Source organism: Magnolia sinica, chromosome 7, assembly GCF_029962835.1.
Source record: "Magnolia sinica isolate HGM2019 chromosome 7, MsV1, whole genome shotgun sequence".
NCBI classification, from domain to species: Eukaryota; Viridiplantae; Streptophyta; class Magnoliopsida; order Magnoliales; family Magnoliaceae; genus Magnolia; species Magnolia sinica.
The window spans coordinates 69,120,175-69,132,386 of NC_080579.1; the positions used below are offsets into that span (position 1 = coordinate 69,120,175).

Below are 12,212 nucleotides of genomic sequence, written 5' to 3' on the forward strand. Positions count from 1 at the left end.
CCTATAGGGAGCAAACCTATGGCGAAAACTCGTCGCCTCATTTTTTTTTTTTTTAAGTCAACTATGGAGAATCAAATCTACACCTATAGGGAGCAAACCTATGGTGAAGATTATGTGACTTAGCCTTTTAATTCTTCTTTTTACCAAGTTAATCATTCAGTTATCGAACCGAAAACTTAATGTGTAAGCGAGATGTGATATGTGAAATCATGACTCAATCAATGTTTACAACCTCTAATCATGGATTAACAATTCAAAATGGACTGTGAAATCAAGCAGATGGCCGAATCCAAGAGTCATTAGTTACCAACATCATGTATCTTATAATGGTAAAATCACAACTATCCTTCAAAATCACTTTGAGTTCAATAGAAATTCCAGAAAAAAATTTAAAATTTTCAAAAATTTTGCTCAAAACCAAGAAAATACTGATTAGGTAACCTAATCTTCCACCCCTAACCTAAAATCTACATTGTCCTCAATGTAAAAGAAATAATCATGCGATGCACATGGGACAACGAATAATAAAAGAGGAATGAGGGAAAGATAGTACCTGGACGGAGAATCAAGAAGCTTTCTCAAAGTTTGCGAAGAATTTCAACTGAAAAATGAGTTAGCGCAAGAGAGAAATCAACAGAAGAAAAAAAATAACAAAAAGAAAAATAAAAGAAGAGCCTACCTATACCACTTTCGCAGGTGCTCTCGATTGCATTTAGCGCATGCAACAAGCCTTTAAACCCCTAGGTTACCCCTAGTGGACGAGTTGTAGTCTCGTGAGGGTTTGCAGTAATGTTACCCACAAACATTGAAGTAACTAACTAAGAAAATAATGAAAATGAATGAAATAACAAGCAATACAATAAAGCAAAAGGCTGGGTTGCCTCCCATGAGCGCTAAGTTTAACGTCTTCAGCCAGACAAGAACGGACCATGAATGAAATAATCTTTATAACCAGGGTCCGCCAAAGAAATTACCTCAACATCTTGATTAACCAATCCCAGACAAGTGATGTGAGTTCTCATGAACTGTGCCATCTGAAATGAGGTAACTGACACTGTCGTCAAATAATTTAAGGACTTCTGCTCGAACGACTTCTTCCATGTTAGGATCACGCTTCCTTTGCATTTCACGCGACATTTCCACAGCATGATCCATACATATCGTGGGGCATACTCCCTGTATTTCCATTATCTTCCGTTCAATTGCTGCCTTATATGCTCTGAGAACATTAAGCAGCCTGCTCGCCTTTGTCTTCTCAGAGTTACAAACTGTGCTGTCAGGAAGAATCTCAGAGGGATGAAGAGGTTCCACTTTCACTCTCCATTTTTCAGTCTCCAATATAGGAGTAGAGTCGAGCAATGCATTGACTTCATGGATGGGACTATCAATGTCAAAATCCATGCCCGATTGTGCTAAGCAGGTCTCTAGAGGATCTTCAAAAGATGTACGGAAGGAGTCCTGCACAAGGCTCTCGATCATGTCCACTTCAAATATGTCATCCAAATCTGAGGGTTGTTGTCCTGCATTAAAAACATTGAGTTTAATATTCATGTTACCAAAGGACAATTTCATAACTCCATTCCTGCAATTGATAATAGCATTAGATGTGGCCAAAAATGGACGACCCAAAATGACTGGGATCTGACTATGAAGATTCTGGACAGGCTGAGTATCTATAACTATGAAATCCACTGGAAAATAAAATTTATCAACCTGGATTAACACATCTTCAATAACACCCCGGGGCACCTTGACAGATCTATCGGCTAGTTGTAATGTTACCTTAGTCGGTTTTAACTCACTAAGTCCTAGCTGCTCATAAACCGAATATGGTAACAAATTGACACTCGCCCCTAAATCAAGTAATGCCTTCCCGATCTTATGATCTCCTATGCCGCAAGAAATGGTGGGAGCTCCTGGATCCCTAAATTTAGGAGGGGTGTTATGTTGAATCATGAGCTGAGCTGCTCTGCAAGGAAGACTTTCTTATGAACATTCTGCTTACGCTTTTGAGTGCATAAATCTTTAAGAAACTTAGCGTAAGCAGGGACTTGCTTGATAGCGTCAAGCAACGGGATGTTGACTTGCACTTTTTGAAACACATCCAAAATTTCATCAAAGTTATTTCTTTTCTTTATTGGTGCCAGACGTTGAGGAAAGGGTGCTTTGGGCACATAAGGTGGCACATTAGTGGCTCTTGGAGAATCAGAGAGCTTTTGGACTTTGGATGCATTGGTATGGCTCTCTGCTTCATCTTGATCTTCTGTTTTAGAATTTGATTCATCCCCAGGCATTTCTATTCTGTGAACAAGTTTTTCCTAAGGGTAGTGATCGATTTGGCCTGTTCATGATATTGCCCTTGGTTGGAATTAGAGCCAATCTCATACTGTCCCTTTGGATTAGCCTCAGGTTGGCTAGGGAACTTGCTCTTCTCTCTCTCACTCAATGTGGCAGCTAGTTGACCCATTTGTACTTCCAGCTTGGCAATGGATTGTGCATTTGCATGTAAGCTTTGCTGGTTGGCCAGTAAGGTTTGTTGGGTGTCTTTTTGGAATTGGAGAGAACTCTGCATGAAAAGATGGAGTGTATCCTCAAGAGATGGTTTCCTTAATTGTGTAGGCAGTTGTTGATATTGTGGAAACTGTTGAGGTTGTTGACTGCCAACTTGGAGGTGCGGTTGCATGGGAGGATTTCCAGATGGTCCTCCTTGTTGTGGTCCTTTTGCCCAAGAGAAATTTGGATGTCTAGCCCACCCTGGGTTGTATGTGTTCGAGTAAGGATCATTCCCAGATTTTTGAAAAGTGTTCATAGCATGAACTTGTTCAGAGAGAAGTTCTGGGAATGCTGCACCAGATGGACAAGACTGCATAGGATGGGCAGGACTGGAACATGTGGCATATGCCTCGACTTGAGCTGTTTGTGGTGGTCCATTATTCAATACCAGAGCATCAACTTTCTTTGTCAGGTTATCAAGCTTGGCACTTAGCTCTGGTATGACTCCTATCTCATATATACCACCTCTCTTTTGTTGTTGGGGACTTCTATCACCTCTATTTGAATAATCCCATTGCTGGGAATTTTCGCACAAAGTTTCAAAGAAGTTCCACGCTTCGACATCACTTTTGGTCATGAATGACCCTCCACTGGTGGCATCAACCATGCGACGGTTCTGTGGTGTCAGACCGTCATAGAAGTATTGAACTTGTTGCCACTTCTCAAAACCATGGTGAGGACATTTAAGAAGCAAGTCCTTCCATCTTTCCCAACATTCATGAAAGTGCTCGCCCTCTTTTTGTGTGAAGTTAGTGATTTCTCTACGGAGGGCATTGGTTTTGTGAACGGGGAAGAACTTGTTTAAGAACTTCTTAGACAGTTGGTCCCATGTAGTGATAGATCCAACTTCTAGAGAATTCAACCATGCTTTCGCCTTATCCTTCAAAGAAAAAGGAAACAGGCGTAGGCGGATCGAATCGTCTGAGAAGTTTTGGAACTTAAAGGTGGAGCAAATGTTTAAGAATTCTTTCACATGATGATATGGGTCCTCTTTGTCCAATCCATAAAAGGATGGCAACAATTGTATGACTCCTGGTTTAAGTTCATAGTGTGCTGCCGTAGTGGTTGGCAACACTATGCATGAAGGCGCATTAAATTGGACAGGAGCTGAATAATCTTTGAGAGCTTTAACTTCAGTCTCATTCGCCATTTCAACAGAATTATTTCTCAATCTTTCACGAATTGTTCTTTCAATCTCAGGATCAAACGGTGCTAGTTCTAAATCCAGAGATCTACGTCCTAGCATAAACTGTGAGATTCTAAAACAAGTTAAAATTATGTAAATGAGAATGGGAAGAAAGAACCCAGAAAAGGAGATGATTGATGTCTGAAGAAGAGCTCCTCCTTTTGAAGACAATGTTATTTAGCAGCTTCCTTCCTTAATTCCTATAAACAAAAAGAAAACAAAAATAAATTAAATTTACTAAAATAATGCTAGAAAAAATCCTAAGCAACGGTTAATTTCTAAAAAAAAAAAACTTTGTAATCTTAGAAAATAAAAGCTAAGTTAGTTTCTAAAAAGGGAAAATTTCTAAAAAAAAAATAAAATAAAAATAAAAATAAAAATAAAAAAAATAAAATAAAATAAAATAAAATAAAATAAAATAAAAATTAGGAAATTAGAAAATAAGAGAGAAACTTCCTATAAAATAAAAAAATAAATAAATAAATAAAACCTAAAGACCCTTTAAAAAATAATAAAACCTAAACTAGAAAAGAGAAAGTTACTTGAAAGAAGAATCAAAATCTAGAATTAGAAAATAGGAAATTTCTAAAAATAAATAAAATAGCCTGGAAATAGAAACTTTCTAAAAAACTATAACCTTAATTCTAAAAATAGAAATTAGAAAAAAAATAGAAAAATTGGAAAGAGATTACCAAAGTAGTAGTTTATGTCAGGTCCCTACAAAACAGGAAATAGGTTAGTTTCTAAAAAAATTTTAACCTAAAGTTAGTCAAAAAACCTAAGACTATGAATTATGATAAGAGAGAATCCTAAATCCAATTTGGAACGAAACAGTCCCCGGCAACGGCGCCAAAAACTTGATGTTTTATTTAAACCAACACGATTTAAATGATTTTTAAATTCGCAAGTATACGAATCAGATGTAGATACGGTACGTATTACGAGATCGTTCCCACGAGGACTGGTCGTCACAATTCAAATCTATGATTCTCCTTAACTAATCCAATAAATAATGGAATGAATTACTAAGCACAATTTTATGAAAAACAATTAATTAAGAACAGGGAAGAAAATTTAATCTGAGAGAGAGCACTAGGACTTTCGAATCCACCCCTAATTATCCTAACCCTTGTTTTGTCTATTGATTCACCTTGATCTAGATTGATACCACTTAAATAGAGAAAGCACAATCTGTGTCCTTAATCGGGCATACAGACTATCTAATTCCTTTAAGCAATGCCATGAATGACATATCCCATATCCTTGGTCGGGCATAAGGGATGTACAATTCATTAAAGCATCCTGTTTCTTCCTCTATAGGAAACCTGTTCTTGGTCAGACACAAGCACCTATAATAAGCATCCAAACAACATCCATATATATACTTTGGTCAAGTTCATAGATGGAGAAGTATAGAATTTAAACCCATAAAGCCCACTTAAAGAAAGAAACAAATTAATTAAAATTCAAAGTAAATCAACCAATACAAGAGCTAATCCGATTAGGGGCTTCATCTCAGCCCTAGCTGAGAGGTTAGTGACCCATAAAATCCATAAAAAATATTAACTAAAATTCATAAAAAAAACTCAAACCAAACAATCTCTCTTCCTCTTCTTTCTTCTCTTTCTTCTCTTTCTTCTCTCCCTTGCTCCAGATCTGGAATCCCCTGGTTCTGAATGGTTCTGAATGCCTTTCCCACGTCCAAAACTCCCATTTTATAGCTGCTGGATGGCTGAGGTCGGTGGCAGAGTCGTAGAAGGACTCGGAGTACAAATTTTCGCAGCCGTGATCGGTGGGCCCCACAGAGGCATTTTCTGGAAAATCTACCCCGTCCATTGGATTCAGGACGAAATTTCAGTCAAGAATGGGTAGTTTTGAAGGTCCATTAGCGCGGCCCACAGAAGAAATCTAAAAAAAAACAGTTTTGAACGTCACAAGACGGCCTGTTTGTGGCCTCTGTACCGCACACGTGTGTACGCATGGGCGAAGAATATCAACATGGTTTTGAAGCTCTCGAAGCCCTCTACACGATGGACGGGTCAGATCGGCCGTACGCGTGACGTACGGGGCCCACAAACCTTCGCAAAAACGGCCAGCGGAAGACGCTACGCGGACGCCAAACCGACGCTGCGATGATGGTGGGGCCCATTCCTGGACTTTTCACAGGAATCCACGTCGTCCATTGGTTTCAGCTCGAAAAAGCAGTAGGAATTGACTGGTTTTGGGGTGGATTCGGTGCAACCCACGGAGTTTTGAACTCACCGTCCATTTTACGTTTTTTCAGCGATCAACGTCCGTACATATGTATGGAACCAAACGGACATCTAGGCGATGACGATATCGACCTCAGGAAGCGGATGGACGGTTTGGATTGTCCATTTGGATAATAGGTGGGCCCCACAACCGACGACAACGGTCGGCTGCCGCGGACGCTGGAAACGGAGGTTTCCTTTTCAAAGACGTAGTCGGGTCAGCGCTGCTGACCCGACGCAAGCCCGTTCGGTGCTCGGTCAGTGCACATGTGCACCATGCACATGTCACTCAATGTGGGGTCCACTGTGATGATTTCGAGAAATCCAATCCGTCCATCTTCTTTGTCATATAATTTCAACCGTCAACACCAAGTTTGAAGCAGTTCCAAATATCAGGTGGGCCCCAAATTGGAGATTAACGGGCTGATTTGTCAGTTGGCTCACTTCCCGAGATCTTTAATGGCTGAAATTTAATATGTACGGTTAATTTACGGCCCTCATCCCATGTATTAAGTTTCGAACTGATCGGATAGCGGAAACCATGTGATCTTGCATTCTGGACCCTTTTCGGGCCCCTTTGGCTTGCTTTCCTCAGATCCCAGGCATGTAAAATCTTCATTATTGGTTCTCTGGAGTCCATCCTGTGCCCTGGAGACTTTGGATCATGAAATCCAGCCTTTAACATCAATTTTCAATTAACGCTCCTCACTTCATCCTGTAACAAAAATACAATTAAAATATGGCATTAAACCTTATCATGTACGTAAAATCAGGCAATTACTGGGGTCTGATATGCAATATTTGACCCTGATCACAACCCCCAACCAGCATTTTGCTAGTCCCGAGCAAAACATGCGAAAAATAATTTTAGAAATAAAAGACGATTCCTGTAAACTCAAGTGACTTGTGAACAGATAGCTGAGATGTGAAAATTCTAAGATTCATGAATGGTAAGTAGAATTTTCTCCTGAAATCAAGCTCTCAACAGATTTCATAATTAATTTCAAACTATTAATCCATTAATTGGAACAATTCTGAACATCGAGCTCCATGAATGTAAAGTGTAATCTCGACTTACAAACATTAAGAGATCCAATTTTCAATCTCATGATATCATTGGTAATTCGTGACAACCAAGCTTGAAACCAACACTTATCTCACAGATTAACTTTTCATTTTACCAGCCTTTGATTTTCTTTTTGAGCAGTAACGCAAATGAGGGGAATCAAATTTATACCTATAGGGAGCAAACCTATGGCGAAAACTCGTCGCCTCATTTTTTTTTTTTTTTTTTTTAAAGTCAACTATGGAGAATCAAATCTACACCTATAGGGAGCAAACCTATGGTGAAGATTATGTGACTTAGCCTTTTAATTCTTCTTTTTACCAAGTTAATCATTCAGTTATCGAACCGAAAACTTAATGTGTAAGCGAGATGTGATATGTGAAATCATGACTCAATCAATGTTTACAACCTCTAATCATGGATTAACAATTCAAAATGGACTGTGAAATCAAGCAGATGGCCGAATCCAAGAGTCATTAGTTACCAACATCATGTATCTTATAATGGTAAAATCACAACTATCCTTCAAAATCACTTTGAGTTCAATAGAAATTCCAGAAAAAAATTTAAAATTTTCAAAAATTTTGCTCAAAACCAAGAAAATACTGATTAGGTAACCTAATCTTCCACCCCTAACCTAAAATCTACATTGTCCTCAATGTAAAAGAAATAATCATGCGATGCACATGGGACAACGAATAATAAAAGAGGAATGAGGGAAAGATAGTACCTGGACGGAGAATCAAGAAGCTTTCTCAAAGTTTGCGAAGAATTTCAACGGAAAAATGAGTTAGCGCAAGAGAGAAATCAACAGAAGAAAAAAAATAACAAAAAGAAAAATAAAAGAAGAGCCTACCTATACCACTTTCGCAGGTGCTCTCGATTGCATTTAGCGCATGCAACAAGCCTTTAAACCCCTAGGTTACCCCTAGTGGACGAGTTGTAGTCTCGTGAGGGTTTGCAGTAATGTTACCCACAAACATTGAAGTAACTAACTAAGAAAATAATGAAAATGAATGAAATAACAAGCAATACAATAAAGCAAAAGGCTGGGTTGCCTCCCATGAGCGCTAAGTTTAACGTCTTCAGCCAGACAAGAACGGACCATGAATGAAATAATCTTTATAACCAGGGTCCGCCAAAGAAATTACCTCAACATCTTGATTAACCAATCCCAGACAAGTGATGTGAGTTCTCATGAACTGTGCCATCTGAAATGAGGTAACTGACACTGTCGTCAAATAATTTAAGGACTTCTGCTCGAACGACTTCTTCCATGTTAGGATCACGCTTCCTTTGCATTTCACGCGACATTTCCACAGCATGATCCATACATATCGTGGGGCATACTCCCTGTATTTCCATTATCTTCCGTTCAATTGCTGCCTTATATGCTCTGAGAACATTAAGCAGCCTGCTCGCCTTTGTCTTCTCAGAGTTACAAACTGTGCTGTCAGGAAGAATCTCAGAGGGATGAAGAGGTTCCACTTTCACTCTCCATTTTTCAGTCTCCAATATAGGAGTAGAGTCGAGCAATGCATTGACTTCATGGATGGGACTATCAATGTCAAAATCCATGCCCGATTGTGCTAAGCAGGTCTCTAGAGGATCTTCAAAAGATGTACGGAAGGAGTCCTGCACAAGGCTCTCGATCATGTCCACTTCACAGATGTCATCCAAATCGGAGGGTTGTTGTCCTGCATTAAAAACATTGAGTTTAATATTCATGTTACCAAAGGACAATTTCATAACTCCATTCCTGCAATTGATAATAGCATTAGATGTGGCCAAAAATGGACGACCCAAAATGACTGGGATCTGACTATGAAGATTCTGGACAGGCTGAGTATCTATAACTATGAAATCCACTGGAAAATAAAATTTATCAACCTGGATTAACACATCTTCAATAACACCCCGGGGCACCTTGACAGATCTATCGGCTAGTTGTAATGTTACCTTAGTCGGTTTTAACTCACTAAGTCCTAGCTGCTCATAAACCGAATATGGTAACAAATTGACACTCGCCCCTAAATCAAGTAATGCCTTCCCGATCTTATGATCTCCTATGCCGCAAGAAATGGTGGGAGCTCCTGGATCCCTAAATTTAGGAGGGGTGTTATGTTGAATCATGAGCTGAGCTGCTCTGCAAGGAAGACTTTCTTATGAACATTCTGCTTACGCTTTTGAGTGCATAAATCTTTAAGAAACTTAGCGTAAGCAGGGACTTGCTTGATAGCGTCAAGCAACGGGATGTTGACTTGCACTTTTTGAAACACATCCAAAATTTCATCAAAGTTATTTCTTTTCTTTATTGGTGCCAGACGTTGAGGAAAGGGTGCTTTGGGCACATAAGGTGGCACATTAGTGGCTCTTGGAGAATCAGAGAGCTTTTGGACTTTGGATGCATTGGTATGGCTCTCTGCTTCATCTTGATCTTCTGTTTTAGAATTTGATTCATCCCCAGGCATTTCTATTCTGTTATCAATCTGCTTGCCTGTCCTAAGGGTAGTGATCGATTTGGCCTGTTCATGATATTGCCCTTGGTTGGAATTAGAGCCAATCTCATACTGTCCCTTTGGATTAGCCTCAGGTTGGCTAGGGAACTTGCTCTTCTCTCTCTCACTCAATGTGGTAGCTAGTTGACCCATTTGTACTTCCAGCTTGGCAATGGATTGTGCATTTGCATGTAAGCTTTGCTGGTTGGCCAGTAAGGTTTGTTGAGTGTCTTTTTGGAATTGGAGAGAACTCTGCATGAAAAGATGGAGTGGATCCTCCAGCGATGGGGTCCTTGATTGTGTAGGCAGTTGTTGATATTGTGGAAATTGTTGAGGTTGTTGACTGCCAACTTGGAGGTGCGGTTGCATGGGAGGATTTCCAGATGGTCCTCCTTGTTGTGGTCCTTTTGCCCAAGAGAAATTTGGATGTCTAGCCCACCCTGGGTTGTATGTGTTCGAGTAAGGATCATTCCCAGATTTTTGAAAAGTGTTCATAGCATGAACTTGTTCAGAGAGAAGTTCTGGGAATGCTGCACCAGATGGACAAGACTGCATAGGATGGGCAGGACTGGAACATGTGGCATATGCCTCGACTTGAGCTGTTTGTGGTGGTCCATTATTCAATACCAGAGCATCAACTTTCTTTGTCAGGTTATCAAGCTTGGCACTTAGCTCTGGTATGACTCCTATCTCATATATACCACCTCTCTTTTGTTGTTGGGGACTTCTATCACCTCTATTTGAATAATCCCATTGCTGGGAATTTTCGCACAAAGTTTCAAAGAAGTTCCACGCTTCGACATCACTTTTGGTCATGAATGACCCTCCACTGGTGGCATCAACCATGCGACGGTTCTGTGGTGTCAGACCGTCATAGAAGTATTGAACTTGTTGCCACTTCTCAAAACCATGGTGAGGACATTTAAGAAGCAAGTCCTTCCATCTTTCCCAACATTCATGAAAGTGCTCGCCCTCTTTTTGTGTGAAGTTAGTGATTTCTCTACGGAGGGCATTGGTTTTGTGAACGGGGAAGAACTTGTTTAAGAACTTCTTAGACAGTTGGTCCCATGTAGTGATAGATCCAACTTCTAGAGAATTCAACCATGCTTTCGCCTTATCCTTCAAAGAAAAAGGAAACAGGCGTAGGCGGATCGAATCGTCTGAGAAGTTTTGGAACTTAAAGGTGGAGCAAATGTTTAAGAATTCTTTCACATGATGATATGGGTCCTCTTTGTCCAATCCATAAAAGGATGGCAACAATTGTATGACTCCAGGTTTAAGTTCAAAGTGTGCTGCCGTAGTGGTTGGCAACACTATGCATGAAGGCGCATTAAATTGGACAGGAGCTGAATAATCTTTGAGAGCTTTAACTTCAGTCTCATTCGCCATTTCAACAGGATTATTTCTCAATCTTTCACGAATTGTTCTTTCAATCTCCGGATCAAACGGTGCTAGTTCTAAATTCAGAGATCTACGTCCTAGCATAAACTGTGAGATTCTAAAACAAGTTAAAATTATGTAAATGAGAAAGAGAAGAAAGAAGAGAGAGATCGATTGATGTCTGAAGAAGAGCTCCTCCTTTTGAAGACAATGTTATTTAGCAGCTTCCTTCCTTAATTCCTATAAACAAAAAGAAAACAAAAATAAATTAAATTTACTAAAATAATGCTAGAAAAAATCCTAAGCAACGGTTAATTTCTAAAAAAAAAAAACTTTGTAATCTTAGAAAATAAAAGCTAAGTTAGTTTCTAAAAAGGGAAAATTTCTAAAAATAAAAATAAAATAAAAATAAAAATAAAAATAAAAAAAATAAAATAAAATAAAATAAAATAAAATAAAATAAAAATTAGGAAATTAGAAAATAAGAGAGAAACTTCCTATAAAATAAAAAAATAAATAAATAAATAAAACCTAAAGACCCTTTAAAAAATAATAAAACCTAAACTAGAAAAGAGAAAGTTACTTGAAAGAAGAATCAAAATCTAGAATTAGAAAATAGGAAATTTCTAAAAATAAATAAAATAGCCTGGAAATAGAAACTTTCTAAAAAACTATAACCTTAATTCTAAAAATAGAAATTAGAAAAAAAATAGAAAAATTGGAAAGAGATTACCAAAGTAGTAGTTTATGTCAGGTCCCTACAAAACAGGAAATAGGTTAGTTTCTAAAAAAATTTTAACCTAAAGTTAGTCAAAAAACCTAAGACTATGAATTATGATAAGAGAGAATCCTAAATCCAATTTGGAACGAAACAGTCCCCGGCAACGGCGCCAAAAACTTGATGTTTTATTTAAACCAACACGATTTAAATGATTTTTAAATTCGCAAGTATACGAATCAGATGTAGATACGGTACGTATTACGAGATCGTTCCCACGAGGACTGGTCGTCACAATTCAAATCTATGATTCTCCTTAACTAATCCAATAAATAATGGAATGAATTACTAAGCACAATTTTATGAAAAACAATTAATTAAGAACAGGGAAGAAAATTTAATCAGAGAGAGAGCACTAGGACTTTCGAATCCACCCCTAATTATCCTAACCCTTGTTTTGTCTATTGATTCACCTTGATCTAGATTGATACCACTTAAATAGAGAAAGCACAATCTGTGTCCTTAATCGGGCATACAGACTATCTAATTCCTTTAAGCA

At 38.6% G+C, this 12,212-nt stretch overlaps 2 non-coding genes across 2 annotated transcripts; both read left to right on the forward strand.

The window, feature by feature from the left end:
• Positions 1-3,218: 3,218 nt before the first annotated feature.
• On the forward strand, positions 3,219-3,325 carry LOC131252239 (small nucleolar RNA R71). The gene has a single exon (XR_009174274.1). It is a non-coding gene; the product is annotated as a small nucleolar RNA R71 (small nucleolar RNA).
• Positions 3,326-10,459: 7,134 nt separating this feature from the next.
• LOC131252240 (small nucleolar RNA R71) lies at positions 10,460-10,566 on the forward strand. The gene has a single exon (XR_009174275.1). It is a non-coding gene; the product is annotated as a small nucleolar RNA R71 (small nucleolar RNA).
• The last annotated feature ends 1,646 nt before the right edge of the window (positions 10,567-12,212 follow it).